At 44.0% G+C, this 24,612-nt stretch overlaps 1 long non-coding RNA gene across 1 annotated transcript in view; it reads left to right on the top strand.

The window, feature by feature from the left end:
- The window catches only part of LOC124249014 (uncharacterized), a 50,400-nt gene that overhangs the window by 459 nt on the left and 25,329 nt on the right, over nucleotides 1-24,612 (top strand). Inside the window, exons 2-3 of the long non-coding RNA XR_006891221.1 lie at nucleotides 14,631-14,873; nucleotides 15,140-15,384. This is a non-coding gene — a long non-coding RNA (uncharacterized LOC124249014). The remainder of the gene's footprint in view (nucleotides 1-14,630; nucleotides 14,874-15,139; nucleotides 15,385-24,612) is intronic.

Genomic DNA, 24,612 nt, shown 5'->3' with positions numbered 1-24,612 from the left:
GAATATTTTTCATTTTTAAAGTCAAGTAATTGTACAAGTTAATCTGTTCATGGTCTTTCTGAGTTGATATTCTCAGATACGGTTGTGCTTTTTCAATATGCAGTTAAATTTTTCTTTTTGTAATTACGGGAAAGTTTACTTGGGTTATAATTTTTTGTATTTATGTTCCCTTGCCTTGGTTTCCTTCTTCAGGATTCCTATTATCCGTATGCTAGATTTTCTTTGTCTATCTTCAATATTTATCCTCCATTACAATTTTTTTTCTCTTTCTTCCATCCTATTTGATTTAAAAGCTTTTCTTTCATTTCACCTCCTATTTATTTTAAAGAATTATCTGTTGTACTTATTTACTCCTGTGTTCTTTCTTGTTTAGTCCTCATTTCTGAGATAATTTGTTTTTTTGTTTGTCATTATTTTCTGAATTCTGTTACCTCATTTCTGAGTTTTTTGTAGTTCTGATTTATGTTATTTTTTTTATCTCTTTTATCACTTTTAAAGTCTTTTTTAGCTAGTTTTGAAATAGAAAGTTACAATTTTGGTCTCTTTGTGGGTATCTCTTTTTCCTGGAAGGGATATTTTACTCTTTATTCTTACTTTTTCTTAGAATTAATCTCGATACGTTTCTCATGTTCTTATTTATATAAATTAGTTTCTCTGAAATTTTAGAAAAAAGCTGTGTTCAGGTCAAGATAGACTTTCAACTTCACAGAGCTTTCTCTTCTGTGGTTTTTTGGAGGGTTAAAAAAAAGAGCAGTTTGCTTTCTGAGGTCTCCTGGCTATGTTGCTGTTCCACAATTTCATCTGAATCTTCTTTTTTTTCTTTATTTTTATTTTTCTTATCCTGCTCAATTTTAATTCTATTCCGTAAGTTTCTCCTCAGTCTGAAGCTCTCTCCTGGAAGAGATTCTTAACTGGCCAAACTGAGAGTTTATAGAAACTACACTTCTCCATTCTCTTCAAACTTTACTGCAGTAAAGAGTTCCATTTAAAAAAAATTAGGCATATTGAAGTGAAATTTATGTGTAAAAAATTCACCAATTTTATATTTCTTGAGTTATTGGAAATAGTGCTTCACTTTTGTGTCACTTTGTATATTGTTTTTGAGAAATTGGAGGCTACCTTGGTATCCAGTCATTGTAAATGACTTAGCCTTTACGTCTGGAGTCCCAGAAATTTTTTCATTAAATTCAGTTCCTTAATAATATTACTAGCCTGTATTCTAGTGTTAACTATTTGGGATCAAGTTTTTTGAGGTATGCTATAGGCCTTTTCAATATGTATATTCAGTTCTTTTTTTATTTTTAGGACGTTTTCTTGCATTATTGTTTAGAATTTTAATTTTGTTCTACTGTCTTGCTTTTCTTCTTTGAAATCTCCAGTTATACATATGTTGGATCCACCTTGCTTATCCTCTATATATCACTTTCTCTCTAATATTTTTTACCTGGTTATTTATTTTCTTTTCGTTCTCTTGAGTGCTTTTAGTTCTCTTCTCAATTTCACGTAACATATTTTCAATCAAATCTATTTTCACCTTAGCACTTTATAATCTAGTCTTCTTTTCTGAGAAGATTTTGTCTTTTTCTTCAGCTTTTTTCCTGAGTTTGAGTTAATCCTTCTCTCATTTTATGTCTTTTTTTCCATTTTGTAATGAGTTTTTGAATTTATGGTTGCAAGAGAGTTCTTTTTTCTTCAAGTGCTGTTTGAATGATATTTCATTCATGTTGGAGCACTGTGTTTCAGTTTTCTTCTGCTTCCTGATTGATTTAGGGGAGAAATTTTTTTTTTATCATTTGAGAAGTTTTGATTCTCAATTTCTACTTTCTTCTTACAGCAGCTTTGCTTGTTGTTTCCTGATATTTCCCATATAATTGTAATGTCTTGAGCATTTGCTAGACCAGCAATAGCAGGTGTTTATAGGGAGGAGTGAGAGGAGTTGGTTGGCTTGCTAAATTTCTTCTCTTTTCTTTTATACAGTGAAGTATACTTTCTTTTAAAAATGGTGTCTACTTGGGAAGAGGAAGGCTTTTGATTTTCTGATGGTGTCTTCTACTAATTCTGTAGAACTCTTACTTCAAGTTCTTGCTTCCTGTTTTCCCTTCACTACCAAGCCACTCCAAGGGACACTATATCAGTCAGGGTCTGGTCAGAAGATAAAAAACGCACCAATAATTGGAAACTGAAAACTTAATTAAATTAAGTTATATAGAACTTAATATAAAGCTTAGTTGTTGACTAGTAATAGGTAGTTGACTACTAAAAGAGAAAAAAGAGGACCCTAAGAGTTCCAGAATTAGCAGGTTAAAGAAATCAGCTACTACTTTTAGGCTGACGAAAAATGCCACTAAACAAACTAAAGGACTTCGAAGAACACTCTCATACTCATAAGCTGGAGATTCAGACTTGTTTAAAGAGGGACATGCAGCCTGTCTGTAATGACAAAACTTGCTGGAAGATGTGGGTCATGTGGGGATACAGTTGCCTGAGGGTGTAGCTATAACTGCTGTAGAAGTGGCCCATGGGAGCCATCCAGAATCAGCTGCTAAGTGGGAAAGAAGATGGCTTGAAGATGGAGTTGGAGCTACCAAGGAAGTGGCCTACTGGAGTGAGTCAGAAGTGGCTACTAGATGGGGACAGAGTGGCCTGAGAGCATAGCCAGAGTGGGTCCATGAGGGCCACTAGCCTGCAATGATGAATAAAGAATAGTGGACTAGAATCTGGAAGAGAAGTATCTTCATGTAGCTATCACCTTGAAGTGTTACTCCAGCACCTTCTGTTGGTAAAGCTTTATATCATGCCAGCTGACAAAGGTGACATGTTTACAGGGTCTAGCTTCAGTAAAACAAAGCAGAGCAAGGAAGGATGGATTTGGAGCTAGGGGAAAATAAATTGATAACTGGTATGGAGACTTTCTTTCCCAAGTTGTCTTCTTCTCTCCCAGAAGCTGTACCTTCCCAGTACTGCCACGTTTGAAACTGTACTCTTTCAAGTCCCTTATTTTCAATTCTCAATTGCTAGCAGTCTTATCTGCAGTCTCAGACCTTTTCTCAGTATTGTTCAGCTCAGAATGGTCTCTTTCTGGAGGTGAATTTATATGTATTCTGACATCTGTACGATATTGCATTCTCCTTTCTTCATAGTCTCTCTGTGAGTCTCTGCTCTTGCATGAGCTACAGATGTGGCTCTGCTGGTTTCAGATACTTACTGTCCCATTTATTTGTAAAATGAAGTTTGTAGCTTTCTTTTTATATCAGTAAGCTATTGCCATGTAAGAAATCACTTAAGTGGCATGTAGCCACAAGCATTTATTTCTTGTGTATCCATCTTTGTGTCCTCCGGAATTTGGTGATTTAGGCTGGGTTTGGCTGGGCTTAGTTACAACTGCAGGTTTGGTCCAGCTCTGCTCCAAGTACCTTTTATCCTCCTTGAACTAGTAGCTATACAAGGCATGTTATTTTCATAACAAAAGACAGGAGTGCAAGGAACCAAGCCCCTCTATGAGAACACATTTCAAATCTCTACTTGCAACCCATCCCACTGACCAAAGAAAGGCATACAAACGAGTCAAAAATCAATGGGGCAGAAAAGTTTGTTTTCCCCATGGAAGTTGGAAGAGACAAGAGGTGAATACTTGCTGAACAATAATTTACCATAGGCTTCCCTCCTGTTCATAAATAAATATCTACGTGCCCCCCATACTCAAAATATACTCACTCCCAGCCCAAGAGCCCCCAAAGTTTCAGCAAATCATGGCATAAGGCTTGAAGACCAGGGTCTCATGATCCACATCACATCTGAATGTGGCTTCTCTTGATCCAGACACCTTTGAACTAAGAAGACAATTTATTATCTACCACTACTCCATACATACCCCATGTACAATGGTGGACCAGAAACAGAGTAACTGCACTCAGTTAACTGCACTCTAAACACTCTGAAAGGGCAAGAATGGCAGTCACATTGCACATAGTCATTTGTCCACAGAAATTCTAAAATCCTGCTGGACGGTTGTTGTCAGAGTAGAGGTATGTCTGCATTAGGCTCTCGTGATGCCCTGTAGGAGTAGTCCTAAGTCCGTAGTTCCTCACTATTCCTGGCTCCACCCTTTGGGAGTTCTTATTTGTTTTATTATTTGATTCCTGTCAACACATGTGCCAAAAGTTGTGCATGTTCTTTTCTTTTTGATACATGCCTTTCTCTTTCTAGACTTAAATTTCAGCAAATTTGGACACAATAGACTTCTATGGGATCACATTCTCAAGCTTTCTAGTTGTCCATTTGTCTAGTTGAAAGGCTCTACTAGACTTTACCTTCCTCTTTTCAGAGACATAAGCAAGTGTGATGGCCACACCCTTGATCTGATCTTTAACCTGAGGTCCTGTTTTACTGGAATCACCCTGGGTTTGGCCTTTTCTCTGAGGCTGGGTCAAAATGGTGACACCTCTGATTTAGTAATAAGCACTTTTATTTTCCAACCCTGCAATTCTCCTCTAAATACTGCTGCAAAGTGGTTATTATTTTCTTGACCTAATCACTTTTCATGTAGTGAAAGAAATCCAGTCCGTTCATTATGTATTTCGTCATCCCATGGATCTTCACAGCCTGGGTGACTGGTTTGGCTCTAGCACTTGGCATGTAATAATAACAAACACTTACATAGCACTCATTATGTTGTAGAGGGGTTCTAAGTGCTTTACATATTAGATAATTTAATCCTCATAACGACTCCTGAAATTGCTACTATTGTTCTCCCCATTTTACAGATAAGGTAACTGAGGCACAGAAAAATGTAAGCAATTTGCCCAAAGTCACAGATTTAATAAGTGACTAAGCCAGGATTCAGACTCAGGCAATATGAAACTGAGTCCATGTTCTTAACCACTCTGATACTCGACCTCTCATGGTTCTGCCACTCAGTAAGGATTTGTTGAGTAAGTGGATGCACAAAATCTAATACATAGTTAAGCAGAAAAAGCCAATCAAAGTTTAGGGCCATTATATGGCGTTTTAGAATGACAGGACACCTTACAGCACAGTCCACTCTCTGAAGAGTTAGGATCTGTTGCTTGTTTGTTTCATAAATGGATATCAAACAGCCCCATCCCCCAAGCAGCTATTAAAGCAGTACTCTATTTAAAAAACTAAATGCAATGTGCTATTTATTTGGTACTTTGCCTGCAGACAGGCATTAACACACCACTAGACAGAAATGAACATCCTGCTCCTTGCTGCTCTAGTGCACTTCTTGCTAAAACAGTATCAGATATCCCATGAGAGATTTATGTAGATCCTGAATGGGTTAAGCGCTTCAGGCACCAGCCTCAGGCACTCTTAGGAACAATGATCTCCTTTCTTTTTCCTTTCTCCTCTGAGGCAAACATTAACTCAGCTGGCTTGTAGAATTTATTTGTGCTTAAGATAAATTAACTAGAACCAAAGAGCCTTTCTCAGGTGTTGGTAGTAGCAAGTGTGCCCTGAAGACAGCAATCCATTTCACTTCCAATATCTCTGCCTTTCTGGCCATATGATGGGAGCCCACAGTGTTTGCCATGGTCCTTGGCCAAGCCCCTTGCAGGTTTCTGGAGCTGGGAGCCCCTCTTGCTTTGAGGCGTTAATATAGATTTCTTTGTCTGCTCGTCTGTACATAATTGTGAGGGGCAGTGGAGCCAGAAAGAATAATGTGACCTTCCAGGGCTGTGAAAACAATTGCGTCCTCTGTGAATTTGTAGGTTGAGTGATGATGCAAATTAGGGCTTTAGTTTACTCTTCAGGGTGAAGTACCTGAGACCTTGAGTTACCCTGAGAATGTTTCATCATTACTTCTTCACACCCAGTAGGAGCTCTGCCCTGCCCTCCTGTTAATTAGAGAATTCCCAGGACCTTGTAATAAAATTGTACTCTGTGCTCCCGTCTCCTACGCCACACCTCAACTCCGCCCCCTTCCCCGCTTCGGTGTAATAAGGATCAAAGGCACATCCTAGCTGACCAAAAGCCAAACAAAAGAATTTATTTAACATTCGTTTAATGAGCATTTATTGAGCATCGTCTAGATATTTGGAGAATTTTCAAAGAGCCCTACTCTTCCATGCCAGGTGTTGCAGCAGTGGGCAAAGAAGGGAAGCTTAGATTTCTTTTCTGGTCCAGCTCTGTGGCCTGGGTAAATTAATCTCTCAGTTGCTTCATCTGCATATTTGAGATTATATTGTCTACACTGTGAGTTTTAGAAGAATTACCTTATGTGTGATGTGTAGCACAGTGTTCCACTTAACAGCAGCTCAATAAATGTTGGTGCTCCACCATCTCCTCCTCCTCTCCTTTCTTCCCTCCTCCCCGGGAACAGAGGAAACACAGAACAAGAAGACAATCCTTGTTCTTGAGGGGCTCAAATTCCAGTGGGGAAATGGGTTTGTAAAGAGATAAACTCTAATAAATGTCTATACAGAAGGATGAACACTGTGCCATGTGAGCCCAGAGGAGGAAGCAACTGATTTACTAACAAAATTAAAGCTGGAGAGACTTTAAAGGTAGTATAGCTCAGTTTCCTTATTTTGCATGTGGCCCAGAGAGATCTTGTGACTTGTTCAAGGGCACGGCACATTCGTAGTAGAGTGGTGAGTAAAATTCAAGAGTCCAGATTCCCAGCTTGGTGCTTATGTCACACAGGATATGAGATAGCCATTGAGATAGGAAAGAATAAAGATTTGTTACAAACTGGAAAGCACAAAGGTAGAATTGGAGTAGATGGGCCTAGAAGCTAGAAGAGGGTTCTAGGGTTCTGTCTCTTGTGCTGGACAGAGCCCGAGCCTGCTCTGTAATCGGGAACCTGAGTACAGTCCATGCTCGGACCATCCCCACACCCTCTCAGAAAGTAGGCTTATTGCTCCAGAAGCCAGACCTAAGAGTGAAGTCTGCAGGACAGTTCATTCTCAGGAAGGGCACAGCAGAGAGAGAACCAGGTGGAGGAGAGGGTATGTCCTTGACGTCGGAAACCACCAGGAAGGGCCTCAAGAACTTTGGCAGTGACAAGGAGCCTGCAATCTGAAATTAAACCCCATTCGAATCTGGAGCGAAAGCTTCATTTCACCAAATGAAGATCCAAATCAAGGCTTTGGATTGTGCCAGTTTTTAATGAATGTCTAAGAATTTCTTGTGCCTAAGGAATTGTCTTCAGAGACCCTGACCATGGATCTAAAACTTCTCTTCCACTTCCCCCGCCCGCCCTACCCCCATGGGGAGAGCTGAGGAACTCCCGAGCTTAGTGGGGTATGAGGTGGGGTAGAAGTCTATGGATGTGTCTTCACATTGTTACCGGCAGCTTCAGGATTAGCCTGAGAAATTAAGAACCAGTTTATGCAAACCCTCCCTAGGCCACCAGTGTTTCAACTGCATTGAATGTTTTAAACTCCAGAGCAAAGAAAAAAGCAGCCTAATTATTTGTGTTGGAAAAGCGAGGAAGAAACGGAAATAATCACTCACCTTGCTCCTAATCTACTACCTGTGGTTCCAAAATGAGAGCATATCTACACTTCAGGTATTCGAAGGAAGATAGAGTCTCCAGTTTTTGTTTTGTAGGGAAAAGATCAGAATTGTGTTGGGCCTCAAAGCAGCAACAAACAAAGGTGTATTCCACGCATCCTAAGTCCATGACAGGAGGGCGGCCAACTTAGGGCGGCTTCCGCTCCCCCTGTCTTCCTCCCTTCCCCTAATCAAGCAGAGCAGGGGCTCCTGTCAGAATGGGGGCCTTTTTCTCTCTAAGACTTCTTTCTTCTTAAGACCAGATCAGAGTCTAATTATTATTATTTGGCCAAGCTATTTACCTTATTTCAGAAGTTGAGTTTAACTAATAACACAAATAAAAATATTTCTCTGGCTGGGTGGGTTTTGCTGATCTTTACAAGATTATCTCTTATTTTTGGTATATTTTAAAGTCAAGACATACTCATTCTTAGAAACAGTATTAATAGATTATTGTTAATCATATTATGAATATGATTTTTGTTTCTTTTTTTCTAAGGGGGAAAAGAAACTAAAACAATTATCCTTTTGGGAAAAGTGTCCAATGTTTAAGTCAACGTCTGTTGTACAATTCTTCATCTCCCAAGGCTACATCATTACAGAGACAACTTTAAGGAATCTCCAAGCTATCCATTTGCTTAAATTCCCTTTTTCAGCGAGAAGGCAAGGAATGCAGGGCTGTCTGCCTTCAGCCCCGCCCTTCTTTCAGCATGGCATCCAACTGCACTTCGATTGGGCTGTCCACGGGTTTTAATTTTTTTAAATTCAGGTAACATTGGTTTGTAACATTGCATAGATGTCAGGTGTACATCATTATAATTCAACTTCTGTATACATTATATTGCATTCACCACAAAAAGTCGCCATGCAAATGACCCCTTTTACTCATTTCACCTCCCCATCCCTCTTTCCCACTGGTAACCACTAATCTGTTCTCTGTATCTATGTGATTGTTTATTTTTGTTGTTTTTTATCTTCTACCTATGAGTGAAATCAAACTGTATTTCTCTTTCTCCATCTTACTTGTTTCACTTAGCATAGTACCCTCAAGTTTCATCCATGTTGTCACCAATGGCAAGATTTCGTCTTTTTTAATGGCTAAGTCATATCCCATTGTATAAATCTACCACATCTTCTTTATCCATTCACTTGTCGATGGGTACTTACATTGTTTCCATGTCTTGGCTATTGTGAATAATGCTGCAGTGAACTTGCGAGTGCATATATCTTTTCAAATTAGTGTTTTCATATTCTTTGAATAAATACCCAGAAGTAGAATAGCTGGATCATGTGGTAGTTGTATTCTTAATTTTTTGAGAAATCTCCATACCGTTTTACGCAGTGTCTGCACCAATTTACATTCCTACCAGCAGCGTATAAGGGTTCCCTTGTCTTACATCCTCTCTAACACTTGTTATGTCTTGTCTTTTAAAATAATAGCCATTCTGATGGGCATGAGGTGATATCTCAGTTGTGGTTTTGATTTGCATTTCCCTAATAATTAGTGATGTTGAACATCTTTTCACGTGCCTGTTGGCCATCTGTATATCTTCTTTGGAAAATGTCTTTTGAGATCTTCTGCCCAGATTTTAATCAGGTTGCTAAAAAGCTTCTGCACAGCAAAGGAAATGATCAACAAAACGAGAAGACAATGTACTGATTGAGAGAAGAGATATTTGCAAAACATACATCTGATAAGGGGTTAATAACCAACATATATGAAGAACTCAACAACAGGAAAACAACCCCATTAAAAATGTCCCTGGCTTTTTAAATTCCTTCCTCCTCCCAGTGTGCTCCTATGGTTCCAGTGTCCTGATTGCTGTAGGAGAAATGTGGCTGGGTCCTATGCTTTTGCCGGTCCAAAGCTCTTAGGGGACCCACAGGGCAGAGGCTGTGGAAATCCCTGATGTTCTGCTTTCCTTTGGCCTTGTCAAACATGACAGCTGAAAATGGGAGCCTTTCAGCCCTTCTTCAGACTCCGATGAGGCTGGCAGCCTGTGGTGTCTACGCAGATTGTAAACGAGCCTGAGGAGTTTGCGCATCCCCTAATTTGTCACCAGCTTGGAGAAATCAGAACAGCTAGGCTAACGAGAGTGCAGTATTTGCAAAAGCAGGTGCTGGGAGGCAGGACTGGACAGTGCCACTGAAGCCTGTGGCTGGCACCCACCCTCCCTAGCAGCTTTTCAGCTATGGAATAGGGTTGAGAATCCTCACCTGAGTTCCCCAAACTGAGAATGAAAGCTAGGTAGATAAAAATGCTTTTAAGAAGTGAAGAAAGTTTGTGTTTTAAAGCTGGCTAGTGCTAAATTATGGAGGAGCTCTTTGGAAATTCTTTTTGATCTACGTAAATGACAGAAGTGTAGCATGAACCATGTAACTAACATCTGTCACATGTCATCTGCCGGCATTCATGCCTCACATCTTCCTTTAGTTTCTGCCCCCTGCTTCTCATTGGCAGTCCTCTCTGCAGTCCCCCGTCCTGTCCCCTTCCAGCAATGCTCCCTTCTAGTCATGGTGGATTTTGTTGGTGAGGAGCTAGTGCGATGAAGCAGGATGTGTCTGTGAGCACTCAGACCGCCCTAGGGAATGACTCCTAATTCCTGACCTTTTGCTAGAGATAAGCAAGAGGTTGTACTTTCCTGAGGCCTGGACATTACTTGAACATTCAGGGGAAAATCAAGACTTCTAAAGAGGAAGGGAGAAAAGGGTAACAGCAGAGCATTTTCTTTGCATCAGGAAGGAGGGGAAAGCACAGAGAAGATGCTGCCTTTTGACTCCGTGGAGAAAGCCGGGCAATCAATATGAAATTGGCAGTAAAGAGGCAGAGGCTTTTCAGAGGTGAGGTCTTCTTACTTCTGTCACTACAAAGAAGATCAAGGAACTCAGACATTTGGAGCTGGCACCTCTCGAGTGACAGTAAGAGCCCAGCTGATGGTGGGTTCTGCCCTTACTTTCCCACTGACTGGATGAGCCACCGCTGGGGGCTTTTAACACCTCTGCTCCTCAGTTTCCTCATGTGGAAGGCAACGGGGCACAATGAAATTGGTGCTTTTCAAGTCCCTCCCATGAGGAGGAGAAAGCTTCAAAACTAAACACCTCCTTTCCACTCCCTTTGTATGTTTTCACTGGTTACTTTGTTTTTGTCACTTCGTGTCCCCGATGCTGCCACCTTCCTGTAGTAAGACAACTTGTCTCACCCCTGTCTGTCCCCCCCTGTGAACTAGTCTGAGATGGGATGGAGCAGGTCATTGCCTCAGTCGTGCGATTTGGGGGGATGTGTGTGTGTTGAGGGAGGCTCAAACAGTTTCTTTCCCCAAATGTCCTACCAATGCCCAAAATATTGCCATTGATTATTCCTTCCTTCCTCTTCAAGATAATTTGAAAAGTCTTAGAAACCTTGAGAGCAATAATATAGGTCTAGTCAGTCATTGGCTCTTCAACGTATATCAATTTTCCTGAAAGCAGGTTTTGAGAAGGGTAGGGGGAAACTGGGGCCATTGAAGGAAACCATCTCTTCATATTTTAGTCTAAAGCTGGCGTTTGTTGGCCATTCATCTGGTGGCCCGGGTGCTGACACGGTGACGTGCTCTCATGCACAGTTCTAAAGCTGAATTGCACCCATGGGGAAACTAACAGCCTTTTATCATCCCAGAATTGGGCACATCCAATGCTCCATGCTTATGGTAGTGAAATGTGAAGCCAGAGTCGCAGAGCCCAGCTCACAGCAGCTGTTTACTGGGTTTGAAATTCAAAGAATGCGCTCTTTCAGGAGTTGCTCGCTGCAGAGAAAAAAAAATCCTGGAAGACATGGGAGTCTCCCCAAATCCCAAGATTATAGGTAATAGAGCCTGCCCTTCCATAGCTGTGAAGTTTGTTAGAAGAACATCCTTTTAATGTACCGTTGCCCTTATCCTTCCTCTTGTATTCTAATACCCACTAGCATGATAAGGAGCAAGGGAGCTAATTTTCAAATATTAACGAAGTTATTCAAGGGAACTGCATTTCCTGTTGCTGTAGTTGGCACATCTTTTCCAGAAAGCTCGCCTGTGGTTGACAGCCTGCTTGGCACATTCATATTAAACTCCTTCGGTGATGGAGAACAAGGCTGACAAGATTCCAGACAGGCTGGTGAGGGGAACAGTCTGAAAACCGGGGGAGACGGAGGCCTTAGAGGGGCATCAGCTGATGGATGTATCCATCTAGGAAGGGGGGGGAGGGTATAGCCAAAGAGAGTCATTTTGGGAAAGTAGATTGAAAGCAGCTATGAAAAATCCTTAAATGAGGATATAGGATGATGCTGGTCACCTCCACATGCCTCACATAGAAACCCACTTAATTAGCAGAGCTGGGCCTTTCGGGAGATGCTGAGCACCAGCTTCCTAGATATTAAGCACATTTCTATGTTTAATATGGTGGAAACCACTGCTAATTTCCCAGCAAACCGTGGATAATAGAATTTTAGCTGAGAGGTAATTATCCAGCCAAGGACTCATTTCTGGCTCCTTTTGGAATTAGGTGTGCCCATATGACTAAGCTCTCACCAAAAGAATGTGAATGGAATTAGTTGTGCCTATGTGCTGTAGCTCTCACCCATAGAAGGTGAGTGGAAGTGATGTGAGCCCCTTACAGACCTGGCCATAAAACCTTGTTCATGAGCTACTGCACACCACCACCCACCTCCCTGGCGGCTGGGATGGCAGTCCCCAATAACTTTGGGAACCATGAGTGGAAGATGATAGAGCCACCATCTACCTGGATCCCTCAAAGAATGCTTGGAGCAGAAGGCCAATCAACTGGCCTGCTCTAGATTATTAACACAAAATGGAAAAAACTTCTATTGTGCTTGTAATTTGGAGTCTATCCATTGTAGCAATTTAGACAGTACTGCTTTAGTCCTTTCTGGCTGCTATAACAAAGTACCACAGACTGGACAGCTTACAAACAGCAGAAATTTATCTTTACAGCTCTGGGGCCTGGGAAACCCATGAGCAAGATGACAGCAGATTCACTGGTGAGGGCCCACTTCCTAGTTCACAGATGGTCGTCTTTTCACTGTGTCTTCACATAGCGGAAGGTGCTAGGGAGCTCTCTGGGGTCTATTTTATAAGAGCACTGATTTCCATTCATGAGGGCTCCATCCTCTTGACTTAAGCACCTCCCAAAGGCCCATCTGCTGATACCATCACCTTGGCCTTGGCGGTTAGGATTTCAACACATGAATTTTGTGGGGACACAAACATTCAGTCTGTAGCACTAATTAATATATACAAAAACTGTGCCAAGTAGGTGATGTCACCATTTTATAGCTTTGGAACTTTTAGCTCTGAGAATTTAAGAGATTTATTTATTTGCCCAATGTCAGGATTTGAATGTGGAGTCGTGATTTGAACTGGAGTCTGTCTGGTTTCTATCTCTAGCTCCCAGAAGTTCAGGCCTCTAGAGAAAAAGAGGTGGAAGGAGATGGTTCGGATTAGAGAGAAGTCTAATTCCGCTAGTATGCCTGGCAACTCAAGCCCAAATTCATATCACTCTTTCCACAGCTCCAGCTGCTGCCCCACTGAACTTTATCTTCATGTTGGAAGAATGTGAGAGCTAGAAGGGGCCCTAGTAATTACCCAGCTCAGTGGTTTTCAAATTTCATTTTGGCAACAGAATCTCTTCTTCTAATGAAATCTGACTTGGAAGCCCTATGTGTGGAACAAGCAGAGCTTGTCTCTTTGGAGCGGGGTCAGGAGCTGGGCCTGCTCACCTCTTGCCTGCACAGCCCCTGAGGGCTTCCTCAAAGCGGGTCAGAGAACCACTGATTGGGCCCAGCCCTTCATTTCCTAGGAAAGGAAACAGTCAGGCACTATGTGTCTTCATCAAGGTTGCATAGATGTAAATGGTAGGGCAGGACAGGAATCCAGGCTCCTGACTTTCAAATTTGGAAATCTTTCCATTGCACTGGGCTTCTGATTTTGAGATACCAGCCCTAGACCCAGATGCAAGACACCCAGTCTGTTTATTCAGTAAGTATGGAATGGTAGAGGGTCAGAGGTAATTATTGTATTTGTTTTTATTTCTGTGTAACAAATTACCACAACTCTGTGGCTTAAGCACCACGCATTGATTATCTCAGAGTTCCGTAGTCTGGCTGGGTGCAGCTGGGTTCTCTGCTCAGGATCTCACAGGGCTGAAATCAAGGTGCTGGCTGAGCTGCACTCTTGTCTGGAGGCTTTGGGAAAGAATCCACTTGGAAGCTCATTTAGGTTGTTGGCGGAATTTCGGTTTCTGTGGTTGCAGGACTGAAGCCTCTGTCTTCTTGCTGGCTCTTGGCTGCTGGTTGCTCTCAGCTTCTGGAGACCATTCTCCTCAGGTCACTTCCTATGGCACCCTCCCCCTTGCCGATGGAAATTTCCCTCACATCATCTCTCTCACACTTTGCATCTCTCTCATTTCCTCTTCCGCCACCAGCTAGAGGAAGCTTTCTGCTTTTAGACAGCTCATGTGGTTAGGCTGGGCTCACTTGGATAGCCTCCCTCTCTCGAAGTCAACTAGTTAGTAACCTTAATTACATCTGCAAATCCCTTTGCCATGTAACATAGCATAATGATAGGAGTGACACCAGGCGGCGAAGGTCATGGAGCCATTTGTGCAGTTGCCACTAACTGTAGATCACATCACCTTCTCCTGGGGTCTCTGGGAACAATGGTAACACCCTTCACTCCTGTGACCTCCTAACAACCTTTTGCCTTATTCTCTCTGTGAGCTTCCTGGGTAAATGAAAAAGCCTAGCTATGCCTTGATTTTTCTTTAACGTGGTCTGTGGGGTCAGGGGAGGTAGTAAGATCTGCTGGGTGTGTTCCCAGCACTGGCAGCTCTGACAGGTCAAGCTCAGGTCCTGAGTCCTCCCTATGGGCTATTTCTGGCTCCACACAGGAAGGCAGGTGGCAGGCCTGGGATCCCGGGGCCATCAGAGAAGACAGGGGCCGCCATTCCTCTACTGGTTGTTGTAGAATGACAGACGCAAAAATCTGCTCCTTTTGTAGATGAGTCCAGAGGGGAGATGGGGTTTAACAAAGTTCACAGGACTAGTTTGAGCTCCGAGTTCAATGTTTTTTCTGCTACTCTAGGTCAATAATAGGATCAGCTCTTTTCTCTGCTGGTTCTTCATTCTGGCCTTGAGGTGCGCTGAGAAAAGCCTTCCAGAGTGTCTTCAGTTTGTTTCCTGCCCTGCAGTCCGGCAGGTAGGGTTGTGGGCTGCATCACCCAGGCCTGGGCAGCAGGGAAATCGCATATTCCAAGCACCATTCCGGCAGACTCTGATGGAGCATCTCGGAGAAGCTGTCTCCTACCAGCTATAGAAGAAAATCAAGGTGAGCTAGACAGGCAGGGCTGGGAAAGAAGATGCTGAGAACAGTCGGTGGCGTGGTTAAGCTCCTGGCTTTTGGCTTTTCTGTGGCAACTGGTTTGTGCTATGAACACTGAGGGCCAGCCCAAGGCCTGGGCGTGATCCTGAAGGTTCCAAGGCTTGTGGGCGAGGAGGGCTGGGTTCAAGAACCAAAAAGGCCAGTGGGTATGAGATAGCACAGTTCATGCTTTAAGGAACATCTGCGTATATGTTATCTGATTATTTTTTCAGAAGTGAGAATTAAAAGAATGAAGGACAGAGAAAATGAAGTGAAAAATAGAGCCGTTAGAGGTGGTGATCGTGAAGTCTGATGCCGAACTGGTTCTTTGAGAAAATTGCACCTGCTTGCATGTCCACTGACCAGCTGAAGGGCTGGCTAAGCTTCGTGACTGCTTTTCTTCCGCTCACCACTGGAAAATCCACACTGGGCTCCCTCTAGGAGGAATCCTGCTACCTGTGATATCCAAGTTCTGCCGGTGAGGAATGTGGCTCCAGTAAGTCAGATCTTTCTAGAGCTAGTCTCGTAAACCACAAGAAGGAGGCCACACACAGGGCTTTCCTCAGGGCCTCTTGAATTCTGTGAGGTCCCAGGGTTGACAACACCCTCCCCTCCACCAGACAACTCTGGAGGTTTCAAATTTCAAACTGTGTCTTCTCCTAAAACAAAAGCTTTGGAGGAAAAAGGTGGTAGAGAGTTGGAAATGGACGGGGACTTAAGGGCAGATGCTGGAGGAGGAGTTGGCTGCAGTAGCAATCTTTGTGAGTCCTTTCCGGGTTCTCTGAACATGCCTTTGGGTTGGGGCTGTAGGGTGGGGTTGGGTAAAGTCATAAATCATAGTTATCGGCTTGGGAGAGGGTGAGTCACAGCCAAAGTCCAGATCTTGATCTTCAGGCTTGGAAGGAGCCTCTTTTTGCAGCAGAGAATGTCTCCAGATTCCTGGCTGGAAGCTCTCCTGGGCCCGCTTCCTTCCCCCTGCAATCCAATATCCTGCCACCAGGCTGGCCTTCTGGAGAGTGCTAATTCAGACCCAGGCACCCCAGCCAGAGATGGTGGGGAGGGCTCTGGTGCTGTGAGGGACCTCCACTGCTGGCTTCAGTCATCTCTCACAGCTCTTCCCTTCCCTTTGAAGGGATGCGGTTTACTAGAGGCCTAATTGAATCGTTAACACACCAGCCATTAGCAGCTGCTAATGAGGGAATCCTGGGGATTACAACATCAATTATCAAGTTTGACTTCTGAATGTGGCTCTGCCAACAGTGGGCTCTTGTGAGAGTCTCTAGAAAATGTGGCAGAGAGAGAGAGGAGAGCCACGTGCACTTTGTGTGGCTGTGCCCTGCTTACCCAAGATAAGCTCTTATGGGTCCCACTCTCAGGTGGCTGCACAACACAGGGCCTGGGGTATCCTGTGAATCTGGAAATGGAAAAAGCATTCCACAAAGAGACCTGCACGCCCCTCTCCCAGATCTTCACACCCTCCTTACAACTCAAACTCTTTGTCCTGACAGCTGTTTTCTCCTTCTCCACTTCTCTGCTTTCTATAAATCTTGCCATCTCATCTTTGGTCTTCTTCTTCTTCTTCTTTTTTTTTTTTTTGCTGAGGAAGATTAGCCCTGAGCTAACATCCATGCCAACCTTCCTCTGCTTTATATGTGGGTCACCACCACAGCATGGCTTGACGAGTGATGTAAGTCTGCGCCCAGGATCCAAACTCATGAACCTGGGCTACCGAAGTGGAGAGCACCAAACTTAACCAGGTCATGGGGCTGGCCCCCATCATCCATGGTCATCTTTAATGTCTTCAGTCAAAATCATTCCCAAATTCCCCATTACCCAGATCCTATCAGTCACAAAGTCCTTGGAATTTTAACTTCTAAATATCTCTTGACTCCTTCCTTCCCTTCCTTTTCCTCTACTATTGCTTTAGCTCAAGCTCTTTCATCACCATGGAATGGTCCCAGGCAGTAAGGGAACTGGTCCCTCCATCTCTAGTTCATCTTCTCTCCTGTGTCCAAATCATTTCTTTCTAAAAGCTAAACTTGATCTTCACTCCTCAAAGCCCATCAGGGATCCTTACTGCTTACAAGATAAAGCATGAGTTCCTAAGCAGGACATGACAGGGCCTCCACAATCTGGATCTCACCTACGTCTCCACTTCATATTCCACCATTCTCTGCTTTTCACATCTGGATGGGGTCATAGTGAACTGCTCGCCCTTTCCCCAAAGTGCCAAAATCTTGGGTCCATCAGCTTATTTTGCACATGCAGATGTGTCTACCCAGAGTGCCTTCTCCTCCTGGCCCCCTGTGAAGCTTATCCTATCTTTTAAGCCTCATGTATGAAGTCTTCCTAACTCATCCTCTCTTTCTTGTGAGCCCTGTACATATTTCTCTCTTACTACCTATTTATAATAGAATTATAATTATTTGTTTGTCTCCCCCGCTGGACCATGAAATACTTAAGTGTATCAGTTTCGATATTTATTTCTGGAAGCCTAGGGTCTGGTACACAGTGTCTGGCACATCACGGAACTCAGTGCGCTTCCACGACTATCGTGTGTGCTTCATTAACAGATTAGAAAATTGATGATGTTTTTCACAGTTCATTTCATGGACCTCTACTGACATACATTTTATTATTATATGTGGGACTATTAGTTGTTCACAGTCGAATTGTTTTGAACCCAAAGAGAAATGCCTTAGTCATCAGAGCTACCTGCTCTCTACCCCAATAGCTCAGTGCACAGCCTTGGGATCCATGAATATTTATTGAATTGAATCAAAATCTGCAAGTGTTTATTGAGCCCCTTGTTCTATGTAGGCCCTAAAAGTATGTGCTTGAGAAAAATGTCAGAATTAAGCGTTGTACTTGCCTTCAAGGCCCTTCTAATTATGACACTGCCCAACTGTTTGTGCGTAATCACAGGCAGATGCACCAGGTCTCTGCTCCTGATTGTGTCAGGATATCATTTGTGGAAAAGGTGCCTTGCAACCCGGAGAGGCTTCAGTGTAATGATGGCAGCTCCAGTTACGTCACTGCCTTCCATGGGGCTATCACTGTGCTGGATGCTTTGGTCTGTGACTTACCTGGACTTAACTGTCACCACAGTCTCTGATGGTGTGTAGTCTTGTGCCCAGACTACATATGAGAGAACCTCATCCCACGGAGATGATGAAGAGGTGGAGGTAGGGCTTACACCAGAGTCTGCCCGCTGCCAAGCCTGTGGCCTCCCACCCACAGTGACGGTGACTTACTGCCCCGGAGCTGTGAGCGGTTCAGAGAAACCAATCGCTCTGTCTGGGAGGGAAGCTCTTTCCACGGCCCCCCTCCCCGCCATCTGTTAATGCTTTGCAATCCCATGGATTGTCGGCACATCAAAGCCCCTCAAATTGGACAAAATGAGATCGCAATGCAGAGATCAGACTGCTGCCCAGCCTTAATTGAGCCCAGAACTTTCTTTGGTTGGGGACTTCTTAAGTGGAATCACTCAGGCTCAAAATGAGGAGATTTAAGCTCCAGGAAAAAAGAGGCTGTTCAGAGTGGTCTAACCTGCATCTAGAAAAATGCCTGGTCATAGTAGGTCCTTAATAAATATTTACAAAAAATACCACACATTAAAGAAACAGGACCATTTTGGCAGCAAAGTCCATGCCCGTTATTGTGTTCAAGCAACCTCACACCAGGAACACCTGTGAGATCCTGAGCTGCTTTGTGTGTACACAGCGCTGTTTCTCCTCTCTCCTCCGTAAGCCCAGACAGGAATCATAGCTGAGTCTGCATGGCCTGCAGAGGGGGAGGCCACGGGCTGCCCTCTTTCTTGAGCAGCCCCTTTACCCCTAGTTCACCAAAAAGTGAAATTTCAAAACAGGGATGGGGCTGAGAGTGAGCTGAGGGGGGCACTGAGGTGCAAAATTTAATGGGGACCCCTCTTGGGGCCGTGCAAGTTTTCTCACTCACCTTATGGGGGCCTGGTTCTGATAAACCCATTCTTTCAGCTCTAGATAAGTGGGGGTCTCCTTGCCTATAAAAATATAAACTTTCTCCTAAAATGTGTTACATTAAATCGTTTATTGTTACCTCACTATAGGTGAGTTTATCCAATTCTTTCCTGAAACTGAAGAAACATTGTCCCTATAATGATACTTAAGACAGGCCCTCTTGCTCCAAATATGTTCTTTAAGTGAAATTGTTGCTGAGATAATTGTTGATTTAACGTGTAGTTTTATGAAAGAATACAGAGATCCCCCTTTGTTTTTCACTCAGTTTCCCCCAATAGGAACATTGTGAAAAACTATAGTACAATAGCACAACCAGAATCTTGACACTGATACAATCCACAGATTTTGTTCAGATCTTCCTCGTTTTACTTGGACTCACTTGGGTGTGTGTATTTAGTTCTATACAATTTCATCTCGTGTGTAGGTTGTGTATCCCCCACCACAGTCAGACAGTGAGCAGTTCCACCCCACCAGGATCCCCCATGTTCCCTTTTATAACCGCACCCTCCACCCCACCCACTGCCCCCACTTCTTACATTTCCATGGCTTGACATGATCTTTCACCATTTGATGGCTACAAGTATTCCATCACATGGATTTACTATATTTATCCAATCGTTGAGGGTTGAACATTTCTGTTGGACGTATCCTTTTGTTTGTTTGATTGTTTTGCTATTCTGGAGATCCACTTAATCTTTTCACACATCCAGGATTATTTCCCTAGGATAAATCCCTAGGACTCATCCTTCATTTTTTAAATTCTTAATTTGATTACTCAGAGCTTACTCCATTTACCAACTCTGCTCCAAAGGAAATAGAAGGCTGCTTCAAAACATTAGATCCATGAAGAGTGGACAGAGGCCGGCCAGGACTAGGATATTCAAAAGTACGTGCTGGGTCCGGTCCCATGGCCAAGTGGTTAAGTTCACAAGCTCTGCTTTGGTGGCACAGGGTTTTGCAGGTTCGGATCCCGGGCACGGACATAGCACCGCTCATCAGGCCATGCTGAGGTGGTGTCCCACATAGCACAGCCAGAGGCACTCACAACTAGAATCTACAACTGTGTACTGGGGGTTTTGGGGAGAAGAAGAAGGAAAAAAAAAAGAAAGAAAGAAGATTGGCAACAGATGTTAGCTCAGGTGCCAATCTTAAAAAAAAAAAAAAAAAAAAATAAGTACGGGCTGCAGTTCCCAAAGGCAATTTCAAAAGAGAAGCTGCAATAACATTTGGGGCCATAAGGGTGTTATTGACGTAAGTGAAGCTCACTAGTTTGAAGACAGCAATTATCTGGAAGTGGGAGTTCTGGTTTTGTTTATCAGACAGCTTGCCTAGCAGCCTGTTCTCATATGACGGGTAAGGGTAGAGAGAGAAGGTAAGGGAGTGGAAATGAGGCCAGGATGTTAGCCAGGATGATAGGAGGGAGTAGGTTTGTCTACGAACCTTGGGGCATGTAGCTCCCTTTGAGGGATGAAGGTCACCTTCAGGCAGGAAGGGGTCCGCTACAGGACACAGCCTGGCTGAGCAAGGGAAGGGCAGGTGGGCACTTTGCAAAGGAAACCAGGTTGGGTCTGGCCATAGTCTGGATGAGGGACACAGGAGGGGAATGGAAGCATCTAGAAGATATTGTCAAAAGAATTCGGGGAAGAAAAACCATTCAGAATGAGAAAACTTGACCCACCCAGAAGAGGTAGAGGTATCAATTGGTAGGGAGAAGACCACACGAGGAGCTGGGTCTTGTTCCCTTCTGGGGCTTGTGTGATGAGAAGCTATGGGTCTTGTGTGGAGCTCCTGCCAGAGAATGAGGTCTACCAGAAAAAGGCTGCAATACATGGTGGAGGGTTCTGTCCCCTCCACGACAGTGGGCTGAGTCTTTGCATGCAGAGACTGTGCGCACGAGCAGTGCTGTCCTAAGACCCAAGACCTTTATCCTGTCGTTTCGAGGGTCCCACTTTAGCCCTCCTCTAGTTTTACCTTCCCCCATGGACTAATGAGTCAGTTGGGCCAAAGGATGTACCCACCAGAGCCCATATCCACTGCCATAGTCTAGTCCACCATGCTCTGTCATGCTTTCTACCTGAAACCCAGGATTCCCAGCCCAAATGGTCTCAGGCCCATTCTAGAGCTTTTGTAGGCCTCTTCCCAGGGTCTGTGCTATCAAGGGTGAACTGCACTGTTGAGTGTGCACCTGGGCGGGAGGGCTGGCTGCTTGGGCATATGCATGGAATTTCATTCTGGGGGCTGGGCCGTCTGCAGTCTACAGACGTGCGCATGGGCCCTGCTGGAGCCTGGGGTTGGAAAAGACAGGGATGTGGGCTGTGGGCCTCGAGCCTTCCTTTGTCCTTTTCCCCAGGCCCTGCAATATTTAGGGGCAGCCTGTGGGAGAGTCCCTGACCGGCTCTAACTATGCTGCATTCTGCCTCCTGTTGCCTGGAAATGCATCTGATCTCATCTTGGCTTTCTGTTTGAAATGGAAATTGCTTCATTTGTCAGTTTGTCAGGCTCCCAAGTAATTACCCTTCCAGAATTCCTGAGGCCTCCCCCACACCGCAGTCTTCACTGGCCATCCCAATGTGTTGAATGAGTCACCCCACTCTTCCCACCTCTATTTCCTGGCAAATGAAACAAAGTTTAAATGAAGAGTGTCGGGGGGCAGCCTTAAAAGGAGAAAGAGGTCTTAATAGGGCAGTGTTCCCCAGCTTATGTAATCATTATAATCACATGGGGCGCTTGTTAAAAATACTAATTTCTAGGCCCTATGCCTGGAGTCTCATTCTTTTGGTTTGGGAGGAGACTCAGGAACTGTGGTTCTCAGCCTTGGCTGAACACTGGAGTCCCCTGGGGAGCTTTAAAAATTACTAAAGCCTGGGTCTCCACCCCAGAAAGTCTGGGCTAATTGGTCTGGGGTGTGGCTTAGGCATCAGGATTTTTCAAAGTTCCCTGGGTGGTTCTAATGTACGACCAAGGTTGAGAAACACTGCTCAGGACTCGCTGTTTTTTAACATAAGCCCCAGGTGACTCTTCTGACCAGGTAAGGCTAGAAATACTGCAGGGGGTCCTGCAAAGGGAGTTAGGGAAAAGAGTAACAGGGACAGCATCTCCTACCTCCAGGAGGTCTGGTTTTGTTTTTGTTTTCTGTTTTTCTCAGAAGCAGTTGGCAAGCTCCGTTGTCCTCTGCCCCGTCTCTCTGAGCTGATTCCCTAAAGCGGTAAGATAATTGCCCCACGGATGGAAAATTCCAGGTGTGACCCTCCCAACCCTCCCTCTCTCTGCCATCCCCTACCCATCCAGTAATAACCCTCACTTTCCAGTGCACAAACATTGACTCATTTCCCCATGAGGAAGGTGGACCAGGTTTATTACCTGCCGCCAAGTCCTAAACTGGTAAGTTTCAAGTGCTGTTTTTTCTGGGGTACACAATTCCCTTCATCTCGTTCCCATTATTTCACAAGCTTTGCTCCATCTCCATCCCTCCTTAGGGACTCACATTCCCAGCCTGTGACCAGGATAAGCAAGGATGTTGCTGAGGACACTGACTCAAGGCCTCAGAGGAGCAGCTGAGGTTAGCATTGGCTCAAGACAGGAAGGATGGCAGAAGTATCTGACAGTCAATGGCAAATGCTGGACTCTAGGCTTCTGGAATTTCGCTTGGCCTTAGACTCATTCCTTGTATCAGGTAAACCAAAGGCCAGTGGTAAGGCCCAGGCTGTCCAAGGACAACTCATAGGTGTGGCATTGCAAACTTCTTTTCCCCTAGTGTCTGCTTCACTGCAGTGTGTTGGGGGCCCATTTAAGAGGCCAAAAGCTGACATACAACTTGCAGGAAAGGGCAGACCTGTGTTGGAAAAGGCATCAGGCCTAAAAGTGAAGCGGAGAAGAGGCAAATGATGGTCTGCCTGACAAATGTCTGCCGCAATCGCTAATTAGCCAGGGTACAGGCTGCAGTTTCAAGAGATGGGAGCACATGCCAGCCTCTTCAGTTATATCAGTCCCTAGATAGGAGTCTGATTTTGTAAGTAAGTACCCAAAAGGCAGATTCTATACACTATAAATCTGTGAGCTCGACATGAAAACACAGCCCCAATTCACCAAATTATTGAAAATCTTGTTTAGGAGCACCTAGAAAAAGACTCCAGGATCTCTTGGATCCAACATGGGTCTACTGAGGGCAGATCGGAGCAGTCAATGACATTTTTCTCAACAAGGTCATGTTAGATGGCCAGTGAAGAACATGTGGACGTCAGGAGCTGAGTGACAGGGGCTCTCATGGTCTAGCTGTGGACAGGAGAGAAACACATGGTTGAACATATGGATATACAGGCATGTTGGAAACTAGCTAAACATCTGGGTACCAAAGGTACTGTCTAATGAAGGTGGAAAAAATCATCTGTAGTTGTCTGGTTTAGAACCCCTCCCTTCGCTCTGCTACATTCAAGTTTATTATCTATGACTTTGATGGAAATATAGGTTTTCAGAACACAGGAAGCTTGGACGATCTTCCTCTCTATCTCTCATATATGCATATGTGTATATACACACGCAAACACACACAGAGATAGAAAGATAGATAGATAGACAGACAGATAGATAGATAGATAGATAGATAGATAGATGATAAATAGATTTTTGAAAGGCTGGAATAAGGAGTGGAATTGGGTGAGATGATGTTTAACAATGCACCTAATAGCACGACTACAAGAAAGGACATGGCTTAAGCAGCTCATGTGAAAAGGTTTAGCAGTTGGTGTCAACAGAATCTGCAATTGTGTTGTGAGGTCTCCTGTAATGCTGCTTGGATCTCAGGCTGTAATAATAGAAGTAGAGAGTCTATGAGGAGACGGTCTTCCACTCTGCAATGTTGTGGTCAGATGTCGTTAGGAATTTTGCCATCCATTCTGGACATCGTTCTAAGATGTTGGAACAGTCTGGAATGGAAGAGAGAAGCTAAGTTTAATAAAATAATCTGAAACATTCTCAATTGAGGAAGATAGAAGAAATGTGGATGAGAAATTTCAGGAGTCACAGGAGAGAGAACTTTGATGCATGAAGCCTGTCTTAGACTTCTATGATGACTTCAAAGGTGGAACGAGCATGTGTGTTGAGAAAGCTCTGGAGGACTCAGGGCTCCATGTGAAGAAAGCTCTCCAGAGGTGGGGATGCTGGGCTCAGAATACCCCAACACACAACATAACAGACCAGTCCGGAAAACATGTAGCTGATGTGGATATCATCAGAAAGGCCCCCATAGGTAGCTGCAATAGGAAACTCTATACTCAGTTAGGTTTCAGAAACTCCTGGAAGGCCTTAATGGCCAGAAACATCTTTCGTGGCCACTGCCTAAAACTTCCCCAACAGCATTCCGTCCCTATAGCTTAAGGCTTTGATTCCTGTTCTGTGAAAACACCCCTGGAAGTTCTATCAGAATATCATATATAAATGTGAAAGAAGGAGAAAAGTGAAAAGTTTTGGGGAGAGAGGGGTAAAGGGCGGGTGTGAAGACAGGAACCTGGAGGTAAATTGGGGGATTTTAAGCGTAGGGAATCTGCATTCATTTCTGTTCGCCTGGCCCAAATCCTGTGGGCAGAGGGAAGGTTCTCACTGCTAATGAACTCAGATGATCGCACATTCACTGACCTCAGGAAGGAGCCCAGGGAGCCATTCGGTCTCTCTCCCAGCCCAGGTCCTGGCCTTCAGTATCTCCAGGCACAGGC

Source organism: Equus quagga, chromosome 1, assembly GCF_021613505.1.
Source record: "Equus quagga isolate Etosha38 chromosome 1, UCLA_HA_Equagga_1.0, whole genome shotgun sequence".
Lineage (NCBI taxonomy): Eukaryota > Metazoa > Chordata > Mammalia > Perissodactyla > Equidae > Equus > Equus quagga.
This window is presented reverse-complemented; position numbering and strand designations above follow the sequence as displayed.